Source organism: Leucopleurus acutus (genome assembly GCF_964270905.1).
Source record: "Leucopleurus acutus genome assembly, chromosome: X".
Classification (NCBI taxonomy): Eukaryota; Metazoa; Chordata; class Mammalia; order Artiodactyla; family Delphinidae; genus Leucopleurus; species Leucopleurus acutus.
In genome coordinates, this window is record NC_139148.1 from 27273418 (window position 1) to 27292994 (window position 19577).

General features: G+C 35.9%; 1 protein-coding gene across 2 annotated transcripts in view; it reads right to left on the bottom strand.

Moving 5' to 3' along the window:
• DMD (dystrophin) overlaps nucleotides 1-19577 on the bottom strand; it is a gene marked incomplete at its 5' end in the record, with an annotated part of 2126456 nt that overhangs the window by 495192 nt on the left and 1611687 nt on the right. The window lies entirely within an intron of this gene.

Consider the following 19577-nt stretch of genomic DNA (forward strand, 5'->3'; position numbering starts at 1 on the left):
AACAAAGATGTTTGTTCCTTAAACCTACTTTTGGTTTAAGGAACATAAAACATTTTAAATGAAGAACACTGATATAAAAGTAATAATTTTGTAAATGTTATAGGTTGATAAGTTGATCTTACCAATTAAGTTTCTGTCATAGTTTTGGTTAAAAATCAGAAAGAAACATAACATACAATGTACACTGATTATTACTGAGTTTAAGAGGACTTCTACTGTTATAACACTATATGTAATGTCATAACACAGTTGCTTTAGCTATAAAAATAAAAGAATATGTATACATTATCTGAGATTAAAAGACCAATGATAAATATATTCCTCTTTATAGGATCACTGAACTAAATCTATAGCTTTCATGCATTTATGCTAAATTTTCTACTTCATGATCCAAGAATTTAGCTTTTTATTTTCCTACCAGACAATAAGTATATAGTGATTGGAAGTATTCTGAAACTTTTCTTTGAAACTAAACTGTATTTTGACTTATTTGTATGAACTGTTTGTTTGAAAGTTGCTCTTAAGATGGGAAAATGCTTTCTTCCGTTTTAAATCACGATCTCCTAGGACTGTAGTTTTTCTTTTTCATGGGGACAAAAATATTTTTAAGACCTCTGGCATAGAAATCTCTGGAAGAGAGCATTCACAAATGAATTCTGATCAACAGATTGCATACATTTCCCAATCAGCTGTGCAGACCGAGCATTTTCACAGCTCCAGTCACTTTATAAAGATGATACAGAATTAATCAGTCCTACTGCCACTTTTATTATTTATATATTCACAGTATTGAGAGGTTTCATTTTCTTCCCACTCTCGACTCCTCTTCTACAGGAATAACACTCCCGACACATGGAACAGGGAGCAGCAAGGCACATCACCTGACCTTCCTTCTTCAGGGCATTAGTCAGCTAATCCTGAGAACTTACAAATAATAATGTGGGATATACAGATCTACATCAAACTTCCTTTCATTTCCTCCAGTGCTTTCTCTAGAATATGAAGTGCACTTATTCTGTAGACCACAATATAGGTAGGTGAAAAATATAGTAATAACTATGACTGGAGTAATACAGAAGTAGTTATGGCTGCAGCTGTTGTAAATACCGGAATAAAATTCCCCTTGGAACAATGACGTCAGGAAGCCTTGCAGAGGACCAATCTCCCAGAATTTTGAGCAATCACACTGGTTGAGACACTACAGAATGTACTGTATCTTCTCCTGGGATTACTGAAAATTACAAGTGTACCTAAATCACCTAGCAACAGTTTATGCCACTAATTCATTTTAGAGATATATTAACGGTAATCTTTTCAAATGTGTCTTTGAATTGATTAGACAATCTCTCTTGGAAGTTTCAAATGTAATTCAGCCAAAATGACAGGGAAATTAATGTTATTCTCTTGCGTCATTTCCCTAAATACAGAAAGGTAAAGAAATACCAATTTTAAAAAGATATGTCCAATAATAAATGAAGTCTGAATATATAAAAAGATTGTTGTCAAGAAAAACCCCTTGCCTGGTTGTCTTCAGCTGACATCTATTTTTATATAGACAGCATGACTTAGATTTAGGAACTAAACATGAAGACATACTGAATAATCCAATTATTCAAAACATGCAAAAAGTATTATTTCAAATATCTCTTTTCATAATAGTCCTGTTTTGAATACCATAGCTTTAAAACATTCAATTAAATAGATTAATGATTATAATAAGGATGGAAACATAATAAATCCATGTCAATTTTAGAAGTATTTCTAATATTATATAACAAATTGGAAAGAAATTTCACATATAATTCTCTCTGTGAAGACACACCACAAGGGTAATTAACACAGCCACGATTCCATATCACCACAAGGGTTAAACCAGATGGTAATGTTCATTATTTTTATCTCTCTCACAAAACCAAATATCACTTACTTTCTCCTGGGAATGTGTGATGTATTAAAATGAAACATTATTATGCAATACTTTGATGTAAGGAGATTTTAAAAATCCATAACACAGAAATGTTTGTATCCCCTCAAGACTGGCGGTGTTTCCAACCATGACAAATGTTACTTACAAATAAGCTAACAGACATAAACAACGTATTTATGATCTATAAGTTTAATATAATGACATCACCAGACAAGGGAAGATCTAGTTATTTTAAAAATGTATGTTTATCAGCGAACCTTTAAATTATAGGCTTTATATTTTTACCACAAAATGGCTGATATTAATTTTCAGTAGGTAGTCAGGAAAAACAAAAGCTTATTTGCTGTCTAAACTAATGTAGAATAATGCATTATGGCTTCAGACAACAATCATTTATCCTCCCGGATGTGCATGGCCAGCACAGCCTTACTGTACACATCTGTCATCCTCTTTCTGAAACCACCAGCCTAGATGGAACACGTTCTGCTTGCTCACGGGGTAGAAGCAGAAACAGGAAAATGCAAGCCCTCTTAAGGCCTAAGCTTCAAACCAGCACACTGTCACTTCTGCTCACTTGTTTGCTAAAGCAAATCACAGGGCCAAGCCCTTAAGGCCAGGGGTTGGGAGATACGTTCCATTCATAAGGAGGTGATGTCAAGGCTGTGGTTGCAGAAAGGGAGGAAGAACTAGAGTTAATCATTGAATCTGCTACAACTATATAACAGTTTCTTTAAAGCAGACACCATACTGCAGAACCTGAAATCATGTGTACTTACTTTTATCTCTTGCTTCTTCTGGGTGTAATTTTTGCCACATGTTTCTCTGTGCTTGATGACTGCTCTGTACTATTATTAATGTCTACTAGATTTAATAAATAAATAACCCTACTCTCTTTTTTTCAGTTTCTTCTATAAAGAATTCAAACATATATTTTATTTGGAACAATCTTTTAGGAGTGTCCTGTGAGTTAGACAGATTGATGCAATTTCTACGACAGAGAGTGGAACATGCTGTTTGAGTCACAAGTCCTGTCTTCCTTAAGTCTAGAGTTACTTTTTAGAAGAGAATATATTATATAGGAATAACAATACAACACTGCCCTTGAGTTTAGATAAATTTTCTTTTTCCAATACCATGTAAAATAAAATATCTCACATCATGAGAATTAGTCACTTTCTGTGAGAAGCCCTGCAGCAAAGGGAGTTCTCAATCAGTTACACCACGTAGGCAAATTACTCTCTCATCGCGCGCGCGCGCGCGCGTGCGTGCGTGCGTGCGTGTGTGTGTGTATTATGTCTCTCCCTTAGAATTCCAACTGTTTTTTCATCTTATCTTCCGAATTCTTGTTTTTCTGGTAGCGTTCCATTTTCGTAAACAGAAAAGTAAAAGAAGAACGTGTTTGAAAACTTGCTCAGAGAATGAATTTCAATTTGGCTTCTCTATTAGAGGACTAATTTGCTTTCTATATGCAGTTCTGGTGTGATCATTGTTGCATATATTATTGGATTTCACTTCCTATGCCTCTCCCACCTAAACTCATGTTGAGATTCTCACATGGCAGGTAAACTGTCTAAGTTTTACTGAGTCTAAATTCTGATACAATTTGTCTCAGACTTCTTGGTAAAGCAGCAGGAGAACCTTCCACCACATTTCTTTTTCCTTTGTGTTACTAGGTCCAAGTAAGCCTCTTTCTCTGTTGCCTTGACAGACCTCACAGAATAGAAAAGCATGTGGTGGTTTGTATTTTTCTCTTGCTTCTTCCCTCTCTCTTTCCCTCTGTTAAATCAGCTAATTATTTTCTATTTTAATCACATTCATAACACAAAATATTTTATATTCAAAGAAATACAGAGATTCAAGGAACAAAGTTCAAATAAGTAAAACAACAAAAACCTGTTCAGAATAAAATCTTCTTTGCTTGAATTAACCAAGGATGACACTTTTTATTTTTTGAGTGCATATACAAAAGGAAAATAAACACAAAGTTATAGGTGCAAAACTGTTTATTCAAGATAAATGTGATTAGGACCTCACTGATTGGTTGGTAAAATATTGCTGAAGGGGTTATGCCTTTCTAAAGATATTTAGATAATCCACTCAAGTGGATACATGACAACTGACTATTCTCCTTCACTTTTAATCTTACATTCAGTACCAGACAGAATGTATTTCAGTACTGTAAACACACACACACACACACATACACACACCCAAAGCAAAGCAAAGCAAAGTAAAAACTTTTTTCCCTTTCTTAACTTTACTTTTGAGACATTGATTATAACCTAGATCTTGTTTAACAAAATGCATTTCTATGGAAGAGAGAAAATTCCCTAGATCAAGGCTGAGACATAATTATGAAAAATTCAGCCAATAATACAACTGGTTTAAGGTATGCAAATCAACCTGAGAAAAGAAACTTTCCTTCTGATACTGTAATTTGGTCATGTTAGGCTAAGTTATAACTTAATGTCATGAGCCATTAAATCATAACATTAAATTAATGATCATGGCTCAGATGGAGGCATGGGCAGTTTTATATAATATGCAAAGGGAAAAAGAAAGAAAATGGTAATGTAAATCTTCCTCAGTACCATCTGGCTTATTTTTTAAACCCATGCCTCTTCAAAACAGTGGGAGGAATAAACAATACCATTCCTGATTGGCTAGGCAAATGAAAAATTCTCCAACACAAGCAGAAAGTCTAATATTTTCTTCATTTCTTTTTCTTGCATAAGCACTGAGAATCTGCCTTACAGAATCAAAATCTGTCAAATTTCAAGAGCTGAAATGGCCTTAAGCAAACATCTGGCCCAGTGATTTTCAAATTTGAATGGGCACAAGAAACACCTGGGGGCTCTTTAAATATGCAGATTCCCTGGCCCATCCCTAGAGAGTCCGCTTCTGACAGTGCATTTTTAATAAACTTTCCAAGTGAAGAGAGCATAGATTGTATGTGAACTTGCAGAAACACTTCTTTTGTCTAGCTCCATCATCTGCCAGAAGAAGATAAACCTGGGATTCCCAATGCCATTGATTTCCCCAAGATCACCCAGGTCAGTGGTCACGCAAATACCTTGACTATAAAATAAGATACGCTGCACTCTCTGATACCGTACTACTTCCACAAAGAGTCCCTCAAAAAGTCTGTTAGCTCATATTTTCCTTTTTATTGTGACAAAATATTCACAACATAAAATTTACTATTTTCACCATTGTAAAATGTACAGTTCAGTGTCATTAGGTACATTCACACTCTTGTGCAGTCATCACCGCTAGCTATCTCTAGAAATTTTTCATCTTCTCAAGCCAAAACTCAGGTACCCATTAAACAAGAAGTCCCCTATCCCTTCACCCCCAGCCCCTGGTAACCACTATTTGACTTTCTGTCTCTACGAATTTGACTGTTTTAGGTATGTCATATAAGTGGAATTATACATATATCCTTTTGTGTCTGGCTTATTTCTCTTAGCATAATGTCTTCAAGATTCATCCAGATAGCTCATGTTTTGATTTGCTGAATCCTTTTAATTGCTTGCTCAATATAATGTTCTGGACCTTTAAGAAATGAGGTTCTTTCATTTGTCCAACTTTAATGATGGCTGCTAAATGAGAGAAAGAATTCAGAAAGGACAGTCCTGGGTGAGTGAAATAGATAGAGCCTGGAGGCAGGCACAGAAATGTGAAATGCATTTTCTGCGTAGTTGAAAGCCACTTGAAAAGAAACAAATGAAAAACATGAGAGAGAGAGAGAGAGAGAGAAACAGACAGACAGACAGACACACTAAGAAAAGGACAGGAGAGATGGATTAAACTGAGAAAAATTAAGACGTCCTTGAGGCTACCTTGTGCCCAGATTAGTGAGCAGAGCTATGCAAATGAGGTTGTTAACAGGTATATTCTAGAAATGAATTGGTACACACTGGTATAGATGAGATCTTGGGGCAAATAGAGAAAGAAAAGCAAATAGGTCAGTAAAATGTAAGCGTCTATATTGCTATTTGAGAGATACTTTTTGCACTTAAGATTTATTTTCATTGTATATACTTACTGCCATGAGTATTTTACAGCTTTTAAGTAAGAAAGGAAGTTATTTATGTTCCGTTGTAGAAAAAAAGCCTAAATTAAAAAAAATCAATATAGTCGTATATCCAATTTTTCACTTGGGGGCAAGGCCAGGTAATGCTTCTGAGAAAAGGTATTTTGACCAAGACCTGAAGACCGAGTAGGAGTTAGCCAGGGAGACAAGAAGAGAAAGAGTATTTGGGGCAAAGAGGACCTCTTCTCTTGACCTGGATAAGGCATACTTGCTGTTTAATATTCAGCTCAGTGTCTTGTACAAGAAGCTTTCTGTGTCAGTGTTATAACATAGCCCCCCCAGACTTTTTCACATTCTTCCATGGAAGCATGGAAGCATGTCCTATCCCCTTGAATCTGGGCTCTGTGACTGCTGGCCCAACAGAATATGGCAGAAGCGAAGCTATGCTGGTTTCTCCCCCAGGTCTTAAGAAGCTGGCGCCTCAACTTCTTGTCCCTTGGTATGGTTGCTCTTAGGACCCGGCGATTACACTATGAAAAAGCCCAAATTGCGCTATGGAGAGGACTACACGAAGAAGAACTGACCGCCAGCAATTGACTATTTGCCAGACATGTGAGTGAGCTCCCTTGGAAGGGGATCTTCCAGCAGCCCGTCTACTGGCTCCAGGTGATATCACCAGGAGCCCAGACAAACAGTTCCCAGTGAACCCTGCCTGAATTGTAGATTCATGTGCAAAACAAGTGACTACTATTATTTGAAGGTGTTAACTTTGGGTTGGTTTGTTATGTAGCCAAAGTTTACCAGGACACCTCCCCTGATCATCCCCGTAAGGTAGGCAGGAGGTGCCTCCTCTTCTGGGAGACCAGAGGACTCTGTATTCACCTGAATTATATCCCTGTCTTCCTTCTCCCCAAGTCCCACCACTACCAATTCCTCTTTGCGGCCAAGTAAGGCTCTTATCGGCCTTTGGATCCTCAAACCTCTTTATTGTTCTGTGGCAGATCCCACGTCTCAGTGGCTGTCCTTAAAAGTCACATTTAGAAATACACTCAAAAATACGTTTCTACTATGTGCATACATGGCATAAATTAAAAAATTCTTTTAGGCTATTGATGGGAAATGAATTTACAGTTGTCTGATCAATCCAAGGGTTGCATCCCGACAGTGACAACTGTTTTCTACTCCAAAACAGAACATGTTAACACTTGTCCATAGCAGGTAAAAATGCAATCTACACTCATTTCAGTTTTTAAAGCTGCAAGGTACAACAGTTTTCCAACCATTTGTGAAACTACTGTAAAAACTAAAAATAGGATTTATGGAATAAATCATTGGGAAGGATGCCTGGTCAGGCAGTTCATAAACATACAGGTCTCATTCTATTTGGGGCCACAGGCTTGCACTGAATCCAATATTGAATTGTTGAACTGAGAGCAAAGGATTGAGGTGAAATGTGGTTGGCTCCTGAGAGCAAATGAAATGCTGCTTTCTGCAGAGAGTAACTTTTTCTATAACTCCCAAGGAATAATATACTGTAAAAGGTGTTGGAGATGAATAGAAATTAGAGAGAAAGATTGAAATCTTCAGAGAATTTAAGATTACATTTATACTACTAATAATATTGAATGGTCAACTTGCTAATCGACCTCTCAAGGATAACAATGGATGCAAGAAAAAACAAAAGTAACTTGTTGCTTTCTCACTACCAGGTTACAGACATTCTTCCATCCAGACTAATATGATCTCCAGCAGGGAATGATTTATTCCTCCCACATTCATGAAACTCTCTTTTATAACCAGGGGTAATGGCTTCTTTTACCTCTACGGGGAATGGCTGATTTATGCATAGACCTTTGTTCAATAACCTTTCTTTAAAGACTGATGTTGTTAAAAATGAAAAAAAATGTGAACTTTTTGACATTTTATTTTAATATAATTTAGGAAACCATTTAAACTGCAAATGGATCTCATGTGGAATGAAAAATCACATGCTGATAACCTAAATTATTTTGAATACTATTCATCTTCGATTAATACCTGAAAGGTTTTCTTATCGGAATTATGAATGGCACAAGAGAGACACTTATGAAGTTCATTTTAAAAATAATCTGCAAATACAAGACTGGAGATTCTTTTATTTGATCCCTCCAATCCACAATTTCAGAATTTTCCAACAGGAAGGGGGGCATTGCTACCCATCATATAAAGGAGTATCTTATTTATTTATTTATTGCCTAGAAAGTCTGCCCTCAAAGACCCCTAACCCTCAAAAAAACCTCTGAGGTTGGAGGAACGGAGGGGGAGAAAGTGATGTGAAATTCTTTGACTTCTTCTGTCGTCAAACTTTTCCTGACCTTTTCTATTCTTGTTTGGAGAAGAAGGCCTGAAATTATATAGATCTTGTCCAGGTTCTGATGGAGATCAAAGGAAGTGAGTGAATAGTCTCATACTTCTGGTTATCTTCACTGCTACTGCCTCACAGGATAAATGTAAAACAATTTTATTAATTTTATTAACATACCTATAAGCCTTTGATGTGACTTCCAATGTTGGTCAGACCGTTTGAGAAAAATAAACTACTGTTACTGAAGTGTGTTTCAGGGAATCTCAACGTCTGGTGTCTGGTTGAAAGAGAAGGGTGGCAAGTCAACTGATTTCCCCCAAGGAGGTCATTATGAAAGGCAAAATACCTCTTTTTCATTTTCAGTGTAGTATGTTTATTCTCAAGAATATGAGTATTAAGGTTTGTTTGTATCTGAAGACTTTGAAGAGTTTTTCAAACATGAGTCAATATTGACATTTAAGAACTAAAATCTACTGAAGATTTTTAATCTTTTCTTGGTTAGAAAAGACAAAGCTTTAAAAAAAATCAGTTTCAACAGTCATGGTAGCCAATATTTCTGGCACGGTTTTATTAATTCACCCATTCCTTATTAAATAGCTTCTCACTCTACCCATATGAGGACTGTGCCCTTAAGCAGTCTATAGTGAAAGAAACAATACAAAAATTTACTTACAAAATTTATATGTTATACACCTGATAACAGTAATAACAATACTAGCTATGTTTACTCGTTGCTTACTACGTATCAAATACCGTTTTATGCACTTCACATATATCAATTCACATCACACTCACAATAGCCTGATGAGTTAGATGTTATCATTTCCCCCGATTTATAGCTGCCTAAACTGAGGGCAATTGAGAAATGTGTCCATGGTCAGTAAGTATCAGAATCATGAGTTAAACCCAGGCAGTCAGGCTTCAAAGCCCACACTATTAAATGCTATCCTCTCCAGACCCTCTAAAACAATACAGAAAGCATTGAGTGTTATTTAAAGGGCAAAGAAATGCCTCTGGGAATTGAGAGGGAAACGAGATGTCTTCTAGCTTGAGGGCTCAGGGAAAAAGGGAGGATTTGAATATGGCTTTCCTTGCAAATTAGGTTGTATCTGGGTAAACTGAGATGAGGAAAAGCACTCCCAAGAAAAGAAACAGGTCATCAAAGACACAAAAGTAAACTGGCTAGCTGTGTGTTTTAGTAGGAGTGAAGGGTGCATGGAGAGGGAAAGTAAGAAATAAGATTGGAAATTGAGTTTGAGGGCCAATCGTGCAGGGCCAGGTGAAGGAGTCTGCAGAATATTCTGAAGGCTTTGAGAAGTCATAAAAGGTGTTTGAACAGAGGAGTCGTATATTTTTTCATTCACTTGATGAATACTTATTGGCACCTATCGTGCTGGGCACTGTCTTGAGCCATGGGCATATACAAGAGAATAAAGTAGATGAAATCCCCGCTTCCATGGAATTTATAACATAGTTACAATCTTAGCTATGCTTTACGAAGCTTAATTGAGATGGCAATCTGCGGGTTGGATTGTAGCAATGCCGTGGGCAGGAAGGAGTAGAGGAAGGTAAAGGTAAATAAAAGCATGGATTAGAGCGGCGGTAAGTGGACTGGAGAGTAAGGAACGGGTGCAAATGATTAGCGACGTAAAATTGATAGATCTTAAAAATGAACTAGAAAGTAAGGCGAGTGAGAAGGTGATGTAGAAATGACCACTTGGTTTGAAATTTCTCTGGCTGAAAAGATGGTGGTGTGATGAATGGCAGGACAGGAGACAGACTTGGTATTAAAGATATGGCCTATTTGGGTCGTACTGAGTTTATGATGTTCGTGAGACTTCGAGTAAGAAATGTCCCATACATGGTAAGAACTGTGGGATTGATACTGGAAAGAGATAAAAATCTTCAAATCACTGGATTAAAGGAGATGAACAAAAGACTGTTTCTAGTCTAATACCCAGCACATAACCGACACTTTGTAACTGCTGGTCGACTACTGAATTAAGAGAATGAGATTAATGAAGACAGAAGAGAGAGTCCAGAATAGGTCATCAGGTAAAGAAAGAAGAATGAGTAGTAACAGAGGTAGGAGAAAACTAGTAGAATATAGCACCCCAGCAAGTCAAGAGATGAGAAATTTTCCGGAAGACTGCGGTGGACTACAATAACAAATTATGCATACATTTCTAGGGCAACAGGACTTGATAAAAGAATCTGCATTTGGAAGTTATGGTGGTTTCATACAGAAGTGTTTCACTTAAGAGGCAAATGCGGTAACAAGACTGAAAAATGTAAAGGAAAGAAGGATGTTTAGGAAGTAGGAATATTTTCAGTACTCAACAAATTCCTATGAAATGAATGATTTGAAACTTGCTTTTGGTTATCTTGGGTCTTCGCCTGGAATGCTGAATCAGTTTACAGTAATGGGTAGGACAGCAGGATTAGCTGAAGGTCAGAAGGTCAAACTTAGGTTCAAATACTTACTCCTCTCTGTATAGCTGTGGGACCTTAAGAGAAGTTACCTAAACTTTCAAAGCTTCAGATTTTTCATCTGTAAAAGGGGTAAGATCATGCAAAAAAAAAAAAAAAAAAAAAAAGCGGGGGATTGTTATATCATGCAAGCAAAGCTCTTAGCACACTGCCCAGCACATAGTAATATTTTTTTAATGTGAGACAGTATTATTATCTAGCCTAATAATTGGATAAATAAATAACTGAATTAAATGGTGATATTAATCCCAGAAAACTAAACATTTCTTTAATAGGCTTTTATTCTGAATTATTTCCCTCCTAATCTGGTATGATAAAACTCAAGTTGATTTTCAAAGAAGTATTGATAGTAATAGCTAAATTACTGAAACTCTCTAATTTTACTCTCCCCTACTGAATATGGAAATAATAGTACCAACACCAGAGGTTTTCAGTGAGAATCAAATTAGAGAATTGAGGTAAAAATGCTTTGTCAATTACAAACAAGGAACAATCTAGTTAATTTTATTCTCATTAATTAACATAACTTTAATCTATTGATTTTAAAGAGTATGATATTAAGTTTATATCTTTAGTTTGACTTTTGTTTAATGGTAATTCATAACATTAATAAGGATCTTTCACTTGAAGAAAGCTTTTTCAAAGTGCTTTAAATATTTATTACCTTATAAGAGCCTCAGAAAAGTTCTGTGGGGAATAAAAGACAGTCGTTATTAGGGGCTATCAAAATTGACTTTTCAGTATGCACAGTGTCTTCTTACCTATGTGAGCCTTTCTTTTAGTTTGTATATATAAAGTTATAGAATCCAATGATTGAATTACAAAGTTATTCAACTTAGTGCTTCCCTTGTATCATTCCAGATAATAACTAACTTTAGTGGCAATATCCAAAAAAATAGGTCCTAAAGTTTCGATACACTGAATTAACATGTTTATATATGAAAGGGACCATGGTAAGATGGCTTAGAGTGTTATAACCCTTATAATCAAGTGATTAAACTCATTGTTTTATATTGAAGTTACTGTTTGCCACCACTGGATAAAAATAAATGGATTCTTATTTTCTATATTTAGTCTTCCCTGCTATAGGAGATAAAACACCAGTCTTGAACATTTGCCCTCATTGACTTTATTTCTACACTTTTAATTATTTTCACTGTTTCGTTTTTGGATTTTCTCTTGTGATCTACAGGGATCTCAGGGTCCAAACTTGGAACATAATAAACCACTGAATATAGTAAGATGACAAGCTGTGGCTCTTGAATCTATTCCTGAGTACTACAATCCATAGTATTGGGACTGTGTATGAACTTTTTACTGTAGAATAAAAGGTAAATAAAACTTTTCCATGTTTATATAAGAGAAGAAATCAACTGCCCTTATTGGAAAGAGTTTTTCAAGATCTTGGATAGATTACCTAAATACTTTTACTTTCTCCACAGTATGAATTTTACACCAAAGTTTTGCTAGTTCTTTGCCTTTTTTCACAGTTAAAACATTTAAGAGAGTCTGTAAAGCTATGTCCTTTTGAAGAGCAGAAGATGGCATCATTAAGACCAATCCTATGCTACAGTAAGTAATATTTTAGCGACTTTTAGGTATATTTCTGAATGGAGAAATTTAAGTAACAATGACATTGATTTCTGTGTAATATTATGTATTTCTACGGAGTCCATGTCAATGCCCTTCAGTTTTAGATCTTTGACCTAGATCTTTTTCCAAATGTTAGATCCACATTCATAACTACTTCAAGGGAGGTGATATTTTCACCTCTACTATTCATAGACACCTGAAAACCAGCCACATTCTTTTTTTTTTTTTCTTTTGGTTATCCATTTTACTTTTTTACTTCATTGATATTTTTAAACATCTTTATTGGAGTATAATTGCTTTACATTGTTGTGTTAGTTTCTGCTGTATAACAAAGTGAATCAGCTATACTAATTTTTAATTTTTATTTTATGTTGGAGTGTAGTTAATTAACAATGCTGTGATAGTTTCAGGTGTACAGCAAAGTGATTTGGTTATACATGTTCATGTGTCTATTACTCTTTTTCAAATTCTTTTCCCATTTAGGTTGTTATATAATACTGATCAGAGTTCCCTGTGCTATATAGTAGGTCCTTGTTGGTTATCCATTTTAAATATAGCAGTGTGTACATGTCAATTCCAAACTCCCTAACTATCCCTTCCCTCCACCCTTCCACCCTGGTAACCATAAGTTCATTCTCTAAGTTGGTGAGTCTGTTTCTGTTTTGTAAATAAGTTCATCTGTATCATTTCATTTTAGATTCTGCATATAAGCGATAATATATGATATTTCTCTTTCTCTGACTTACTTCACTCAGTATGACAGTCTCTAAGTCCATCCATGTTGCTGCAAATGGCATTCTTTCATTCTTTTTAATGGCCGAGTAATATTCCATTGTATAATCGAAGAATAAAAACCATATGATCATCTCAGTAGATGCAGAAAAAGCTTTTGACAAAACTCAGTACCATTTATGATAAAAACTCTCCAGAAAGTGGGCATGGAGGGAACATACCTCAACATAATAAAGGCCATATACGATGAACCTACAGTTAACATCATACTCAATGGTGAAAAGCTGAAAGCATTTCCTTTAAGATCAGGAACAAGACAAGGATGTCCACTCTTGCCACTTTTTTTTTTTTTTTTTTTTTTTTTTTTTTTGCGGTACGCGGGCCTCTCACTGCTGCGGCCTCTCCCGTTGCGGAGCACAGGCTCCGGACGCACAGGCTCAGTGGCCATGGCTCACGGGCCCAGCCGCTCCGCGGCATGTGGGATCTTCCCGGACCGGGGCATGAACCTGTGTCCCCTGCATCGGCAGGCAGACTCTCAACCACTGCGCCACCAGGTAAGCCCTCTTGCCACTTTTATTCAACATACTTTTGGAAGTCCTAGCCATGGCAATCAGAGAAGAAAAAGAAATAACGGGAATCCAAATTGAAAAAGAAGAAGTTAAACTGTCACTGTTTGCAGATGACATGATACTATACATAGAAAATCCTAAAGCTGTTACCAGAAAACTACTAGAGCTCATCAATGAATGTGGTAAAGCTGCAGGTTACAAAATTAATACACAGAAACCTGTTGCATTTTCTATACACTAACACCGAAAGATCAGAAAGAGAAATTAAGGAAACAATCCCATTTACCACTGCATCAAAAAGAATAAAATACCCAGGAATAAACCTACCTAAGGAGACGGAAGACCTGTACTCTGAAAACTCTAAGATGCTGACGAAAGAAATCAAAGATGACACAAACAGACAGAAAGACATACCATGTTCTGGGATCGGAAAAATCAATATTGTCAAAATGACTATACTACCCAAGGCAATCTACAGATTGAATGCAATCCCTATCAAATTACCAATGGCATTTTTCACAGAACTAAAACAAAAAAATCTTAAAATTTGTATGGAGACACAAAAGACCCCGGATAGCCAAAGCAGTCTTGCAAAAGAAAAACCAGCCGCATTCTTGACTTCTCTTCCCGTAACTATTTTTCCTCTTTAATTCTGCAACTCTGTAAGGCACCCAGTCATGCCAAATGGTAAGCAGTCAGTGACTCCTCACTGTACCTCACATTTCCCCCTCACCTCTTCCTCCCATAATCTACATCACAATGTTAGTTTTTTCCCTCCAAATAGCTCAGACATCTGTTTCCTTTGTTCAACCTCAACACCTTAATGATCATTTCTTGCTTGGAATATTACAGAAACAACTTTCTAACTTTTGTTCCTGGACAGGTCTCATATCCTTCCAATTCATTCTCCTCACAGCTACCAGAGCGATCTTTCAAAAACATAAGTTAGGTTATTCCATTTCCTTGCTTAAAAACGTGCTGTGACTTCCCATAGACTACAGATAAAGTCCAAACTCTCAAAGATAGGCGGACAGAGGGAGGGAAAGACAGCTAACACATACCGAACACTTTGAGCGCAGCACTCTGCCCCTCTGGTGGGCATTCTACATGTATTCTATCAGTTATTCCTCACAAAATCCTGTGAAGTATTATTTTCATTGCACAGAAGAATGTAACTGAGACTTAGAGGTTAGGCAATAAGTGGTCTTTCGGCTTACAAGGCTTATACTCTATCTACTATACCATGCTGCCTTTCTACATAATTTAGCCCCAGCTGATCTTTCCAAACTCATTTCTTATAATAATCATACCCCACCCATAGAGAAGTACCTTTCGATTCCTGAACTACCCAACTGTCCAGGACTTTCAACACGCTGTTTCCTTCCCTTTTGAACTCTGTGTATCTAGCCAACTCCTAACACATTCTTCTAACTTTCTCTGAACAGAAGTTCTCAACCTTGGCTGGACATGACAAGCGTGGACAGGACATGCTGTGATCAATCCAGTTTGAATCTCTGGGGGTAGAACCCAGAGATCAGCATTTAAAAAATCTCCTCCAATGTATAAGCAAGACTGAAAAACACTGTTCTAGGTGAGTTTCCTGGCCTCTCTGGCAAGCTTACCTCAATCATCTTCTGTTTTTACTAGATCCTGTCTAGCCCTCTGCTGTAACACTCATCACACTACCATACAATTTTGTCTTAGCATAACTATCTTCACCTCTGGAATATAAGCATCCCAAGGGCAGAAATCATAGTCTAATGCAGAGGCTTTTGAATATATGCTACACACTGATCCAGTATGTACACACACACGCACATATATCCAAACAGTTGAAACCAAAGTTTCAGAAAATAATACCGACTCTTATTTAAGAGTGATGGACTCTTGTTATTTTCTATTCTATTAATTTTATTCCTTTCTGTTTAAAAAAATGTGGATTGATACTCATTAAATTGATTACGTAACCTAGTACTTTGAACTACGTTTGAAAAACATCTCTCTAGTCACGTTCGTAATGCTAGTCCTAACACCATGCTAGGCATCCAACAGGTATTTAATAAAGATTTGATGAATCAATCAAAGTCCTTAGGGAATATATATATATATATATATATATATATATATATATATATGTACACACACACACACATATGTTTTGTATATCAAAAATGGCAGGCAGACATCACTAGGCAAAAGAAGAACATCAAGGTAAACTTTCATGATCTTTAGACATCAAAGGAGAAAGATTAAACACTACATATAAGACTCAATTCAAATTATAGCAACAAAAAGGAATACACAGAGGGTTTTCTTAGAATTAGGGATCTTCAGATTACCTCTCTCTTTTCAGATGCACCTAGAAATACGACAATCCAATTTATTCAGGATACTAATTTTGCTACTGAGGTTGCATTCTTCCTTCTTCCTTAGGAATGAATCAGTGGGCCAAGATATATTGTGAGCAACACTGAAGAAGCTAAATTCCCCCATTTCAATAACATATTAGAAATTTAAGGTAGCTTAATCAATTTCCAGGTGTACTCTGATGTACAATTCAAAATTTATCAACCTTGTCTCTCTGGAAGCGTTTTGTTTAATAGAAGAGCATTTCTATAGTGGGTGGGGGAGGGTGGGAGGAGACATAGGTAAAACAAATGAAATTAGAGGAGCGAGTGAATTGAGAGATATGGCCTGAGACATGACCCAGATCACAGATAAGGGAATCTCAAATATTAATTGCTCCATAGTCTCTCTTGCTGAGAAAAAGACCCTAATTATGCCACCTTTATGACCATCTCTCCCCACCACATACCCATCCCCACACACCTTCCTTACAAGCTGGTATTACAATTATCTCTTGGGGGTGCTTAGAGAATCAGTTAAGATTGGTGAAATTCTTGTGAAACATTAGTAAACATGCAGAGTCTGCATGTTTAACTAACTATTTTCAGTTAGTTACCCACGGTTTTATGTTAGAACTTAGAACTGCAACCATCTTTACCAGTTCTCTAAGGCCCAAAGCAGGAAATGTTTTGGACACAGGAAGAATCTGATTCAATTATGAATATAGTTCTTCATTTTAAGAATAAATTTGCAATTTAAGAATTTTCAAACTGTCACCTCTTAGGGCTCTATATGGTACTCTATAAAAATACATTGGCTTTAAGATTCCAGTTATACTGTCAGAAATAACAATACTTACAAGAAAAAATCTCCTCATCCTAAAGCACAAGGTCAAACATAATGACTTTGCTCTTAGTAAGGAAAGTAAATAACATTTTTTTTCTAATATAAGGAAGAAATGTTAATGGCTTTCAGAGTGGAATTAATCAGGTTAATTCCATTCAGGAAGCATATACTTCATAATACATGTATGCTTATCAAACCCAGGAATTGTAATTATTGCTGGGAGAATTAAACATCCTATGAAGTGGATGATAAGCAGTGATAGTCAGGTAGTCTAGTAAGAGCCGGAGTCTCCGTATATAGAAACACCGATTGACAGTCACAGAGAAAAACCCATTTTCTGACCCCCTGTCCCCATTCAGCAGCATCTGTATAAAGTAAAACATCACTGCTTTTGGGAGGACAGATATATTGAAATCTGTTGGGAGAGCCGCTGCTCTGGCTAGGCATTTGGAATTTCCTTTTTTAATATGTAAGAACTATTCTTGCTATACAGCATGAATCAAACAATGAATATAATGCCACCAGCTTCTGCAAACGAAGTGAAAGGCATGCAGTTACACTTTATTCCCTCACACATATTACAGAACATTCCTTTTGTTCAAAATTTTAAAAAAGTTATCTTTGGAGGGGAAAAAAAGCAAACACTTCGATTTAGCTGAAATACTGAAACTGCATGTAATCTCCTAAGGTATGTGGTTTCATTTACTTTCAAGCTTGCCAATTTCCATTTGTTGCTTTTAAACCCCAGTATCTTGATTTAATTCTATCAGTTGAAATGTGCCATTAACAATAATCAATAGTTTCAGTAGTTTAGAGTTTTTACCATGACATCTTCAAATCTTTCATCAAAAGACCATTATTCAGCCATCTAACTGAAAATCAGAGCTGGCTAAAAATGTCATTCCTATCCATAAAATGTAGTTTCAACCTCAGGCAACTGGAATCTATAGAAGACACAATATTAACTGAGAGGGAATGAGAAATTGTCTCTTTTAAAATAACACTGGAATCTTAGTTAGTCCTATAGTTAAGGGAAAATGATATGTCTACGGTTTTCAGGAACTCTAAGGGAGTTTTATATGGCTTTTAAGAGTAAATACAGTTTCATGAGTAATATAGAATAAGCTAAGAAAGTTTCCTCGGCATCATTTCCAACTATTTTTGAAAGAGATCAGAAATCTAAACACAAAATGTACTTTATTCTCCATTCTTCCACAGTAAACATAGTTAGGAAACACTGCAGTTTTTTCCTTTAATGATTCAGAATCTTGCAGTTTCTCATGATGAGAAGTTTGTATATGAATTTTCATTGTATAAGTACTATAGATATAAATATAAAAAGTATAGGAGATAGATGGATGTATCCTTGTTTTGCCCTCAACAAGACATCCATCAATTTAAGAAATATTTTATGAAGTCCCTATTATAAAACCGAGTCACTGGATTTATTTTTAAAAGGAATCTGCTTTAAAAAAATCCACTTAAAGTTTTACTCTTTATTTACCATAGCTGAGGGGAGTATGTGAATCCACGTATCTAAAATTCTAGGGTGGCTTTATGGGCATGGACAAGGAGAAATGAAATTTTACTTATGAAATATCGTAAATCAAATATGTTACAGCAGCACATTTTCTAACTGTTTATCTAAGAGTGACCAAAAAACGAACTTTACACTGCATTTCCATTCACAAGCCATGGGAGATACCTGGGAAGATAAAGTCAGGTATTGTTCTAAACAAACTACCTCCAAATGATCAAACTAACTCAACACACATTGTGGGGGAGCAAGTGGGGTCCGAGGATAATGATAAAGCAAGAATGAGGAATCCAAGAAGCTCTAAATTGCCACTGTCATCTACTCTACATACGAGAACATCCGAGTAGATCACAGGTCCTATCGAAACAGAAGAAAAGAAGGAGAAGAACAAGGAGGGGAGGAGATGAAACTTTGCTTAATATGATTTGATTTTGGAATTATTTTTCAACCTAGGATATACTATCCCTTTTTTCATCATAATTTTAAAATATTAAAAAACTGAAGTTAGTCCTAAAAATGGATCCTATTATTCTAACACTCCAAATTTTCTTTGCGGTACTAGTAAACTTCTTACATCAAGTCAGAAGACTCAACTATACATAACGAAACTCCATTGTAGGTCAGGAAAATTATGTCAGGTCCTGGAAGTAGGCATCAGGAGTCTTCCTGAACTACAGAATAAGATTCTCACCAAGACTTCATGTAAACAAAACTACCTGAAACTTCTGTTTTCACTGTTTATGCATATGAAATTTTATAGCAAGAATTCTTGTTTCTAGGAAAAACAACTGTCGAAAATTGTGTGATCATTAACTATGATTAGCTATATCATTGATTTATATATATATAAATATATATATATTTATATATAAATATATATATATTTACTAAATCATATAACTATGATTTAGCTATATCATTTTTATTTTCACAGATCATGTTAGGAAGAAAGCTATAAAATGCCAGATTAACATTTCAAAACTTACTGGCAAGTAATGAAGGGAAACTGATTCACTTAGCAACGCAAAATAAAACAGACAATTCATACAGATGCTTTCCATGTAAAATATTAAATAAACACTCAAAAATGGCAACTTTTTCAAATTTAATAAGCCAACCCCTAATTTATTCTTCTGAGCAAAGTTTCTTCTTATCAA